Genomic DNA, 2941 nt, shown 5'->3' with positions numbered 1-2941 from the left:
ACCAGAAAGGAGTCAACGACGCTCTGATGATAACTACTTTGCTAAGAGGAGGTTGAACTTGGATATGACCCCTATGTCGGAGGACCTGATTACGCTTGTTTACATGCGTAAAAAGAAGGTTTTAGATGCTGTTTTTACAATGTTTCAGCTTTGTTTCGGATTTTTCTCGATCGTTTGAGTTCCAATTCATGCAAAATTCATATATTATGGTTTGTGGTTGGCTTATATTGTATTTATGACATTTTAGGACCATTTGGGAGTGCAAATTAATCAAAAGAAGCAAAAAGACGGAAAAACCTACATGGGAGGCGCCAGGCGCCTGGGAAGCCTGCAGAAAAACTGGTTTTCTTCCAACTTTGCCCTTAATGAAACGCGTCTTCCAATGCGTTTTGGTGGTTCCAACCGATGCATACGTGTAGGAGAAGTGTTCCACTATCAGTTTGAGCACGATTTGGTCAGTCAAAAGAGTTGGAAATGGGTGATTCACCATCGTTTTAGGACCTACCTAACCAATTCTGCACAGCTATAAATTCCAGCAACTTCTCCACCAAAATCATCAAGCCTTGCTTCCTTCTCTTGATCATTTTTAGTGTTTCTTTGTTGCTTTCTAAGTACTCTTGAGTTGCTTTCATTAGTTGCTTTTGGTTTTTAAATCCCGAGCACTTTACATTCCTTTATTGAGCTTGTTTTGTTTCCATTTGTACTTAGTCATTTTCTACTTATTTAAATATATAAAAATCCAGCACTTTGTTTATCTTCCCTTTGCCTTTACTTTATTTTTAGTTAAGAGAGTTGTGTTTTTGGAGGAAAGAGCACGTGACACTCCCCCTTGCTTGAAAGAGAAGGGCGAAGCTCTCAATCCCGATAAAAACTCTCCGTTAGTTAACTTTTGTTTTTCACACATGCATTCCACATTCAACCATTTTACTTGCTGTATTTTCTTCAATATGTCTTTCTAAATTCCCGTCTCTAGCCCGGTTATGGATAGTTAGCCTTTTATGTCTAAAAAAGGTTGCTAAGAAGTAGTGTTTTTGCTTTCCATTCATTGCTCAACATGTTTTCCCAAAAAGTTAGGATTTAGAGAAGGCCACTGTAAGTCTTAACAAGTCAATACTGAAAAGGTTGCTTATTTGCATTGTTGAGTGGTTAAACCGAGGAGAGGAGCGCCTTAGACATAAGGGTTCCGCTTAAGTAGCCTAGACATAGGACCTTAACCCGAGGTTGCGACTATTTCCATCCTAAAACTAAGATATATCTCATAATAGACATATTAGGGAATGTCTTAGGACTTTGAACTTGCTTAGACATAAGTAAAGTGAGAAGCGTAGTCGTTAGTTTCTAAAGTAAAATGCATATCCCAAATCCGGGCTAGGTTTTATCATTCTATGTCCAAATCCCAAATCCAAACCATTATTTGTTACCACTTCCCATTTTACAAGAATCACTCATTTCAACATTCACTATTCTTTAAAACTTTAGAGTTTGGAAATTATTTAGAAGTCCTTGAGGATCGATACTTGGATACTCCATCCATTTTATATTACTCTGACAGGTGTGCGCTTGCATCTATATAATTGTTACCACGCTTAGTGCGTGCGTTCAGCATAAACACCCAGTCAAGTTTTTGGCGCCGTTGCCAGGGACTTTAGTTTTAAAATTATTTTCAAATTCTTTTAGTTTTTATTTTTGTGAATTGTTGTTGGGTGTAATTTTCATCCACCGTTTTTGTTCTATATTTTTGGTCGTTTATCTCACAAGGGTAAGTTAAAGTGCATGAGCACAAGATCTTTTCTTCTACCCCTTGACCCTGAGATTGAGCGGACCCTTCGAAAAACTCGAAAGGAGCAAAGACTTCGAAAACAACTAGAAAAGCAAAAAGAGAGAGAAGCTGAAATCAGTCCTGAAAATGAGGTAGAGAGTATGAGCACATCAATGGCAGATATTCCACCTCGTGATCCGGTTGATCCACCTGCTGTTAACGGTAATATGAGGGATCATGCAAGAAATGATGAATTCAACCATATCCAGATGGCGGACAACAGAGACGTGGCAATGCGAGAATATGCCGCCACGGCTTTTCAGAACTTTGATTCAGGGATAGTCAACCCTATTCCAGCCCACGCAAACTTTGAGCTTAAACCAATGATGTTCCAAATGTTGCAGACAATTGGACATTTTGGAGGGCAGGAACATGAGGATCCACATGATCATCTGAAATCATTCATTCAAATTGCAAATGCATTTCGATTACCTGGTATAACAGACGATGCTCTGAGACTAACACTTTTTCCATTTTCTTTGAAGGACCAAGCTAGAGCATGGCTCAATGCATTTCCACCGGGATCCATCACCACATGGGGGTCGTTAGTGGAGAAGTTCTTAACAAAATTCTTCCCACCTACTCGCCACGCTGATATCAGAGAGGAGATCATCTCCTTTAGACAGTATGATCGTGAACCTGTTCACGAGGCGTGGGAGAGATTTAAAGAACTAATCAGGAAATGTCCGAACCATGGCTTGCCGGCATGCATCCAGATAGAACATTTCTTTAGAGGTTTAGATCATCCTACTAAGATGATGCTAAACAATGCTGCCAACGGAGCCTTTACAAAGAAGACATTCAACGAGATAGTTGACATCCTAAATGACTTAGCTTCACACAACGAACTATGGTGTTCGCAAAGATCTAGGGCAGCACCAAAGAAGCAAGATCCAGCTGGAGTTTTGGCTCTGGACATTGCGACCTCGATGCAAAAAGAGATGGTTACAATGAACCAGAGGCTGAAAGAGATGGCATTGGGAATAAAAAATCCATTAGCCACGCCGATACAACCTGTGCAGTCGGATTATTGCACTCCTGCCCCTGTTTGCCAAGTCAACGATCTCATTTGTTCATTTTGCAGTGAAAACCATATTTATGATAATTGTCCACATAACCCTG

General features: G+C 40.0%; 1 non-coding gene across 1 annotated transcript; it reads right to left on the bottom strand.

Moving 5' to 3' along the window:
• Window positions 1–2412: 2412 nt before the first annotated feature.
• Window positions 2413–2519, bottom strand: LOC148211873 (small nucleolar RNA R71). Its single transcript, XR_015790652.1, has one exon. It is a non-coding gene; the product is annotated as a small nucleolar RNA R71 (small nucleolar RNA).
• Window positions 2520–2941: the final 422 nt, after the last annotated feature.

This window comes from Momordica charantia, assembly GCF_013281855.1.
Source record: "Momordica charantia cultivar OHB3-1 chromosome 4 unlocalized genomic scaffold, Mcharantia_2.0 BLBB01000004.1, whole genome shotgun sequence".
NCBI classification, from domain to species: Eukaryota; Viridiplantae; Streptophyta; class Magnoliopsida; order Cucurbitales; family Cucurbitaceae; genus Momordica; species Momordica charantia.
Note: the sequence above shows the minus strand (reverse complement) of the source record. Positions and strands in the feature narration are given on the sequence as shown.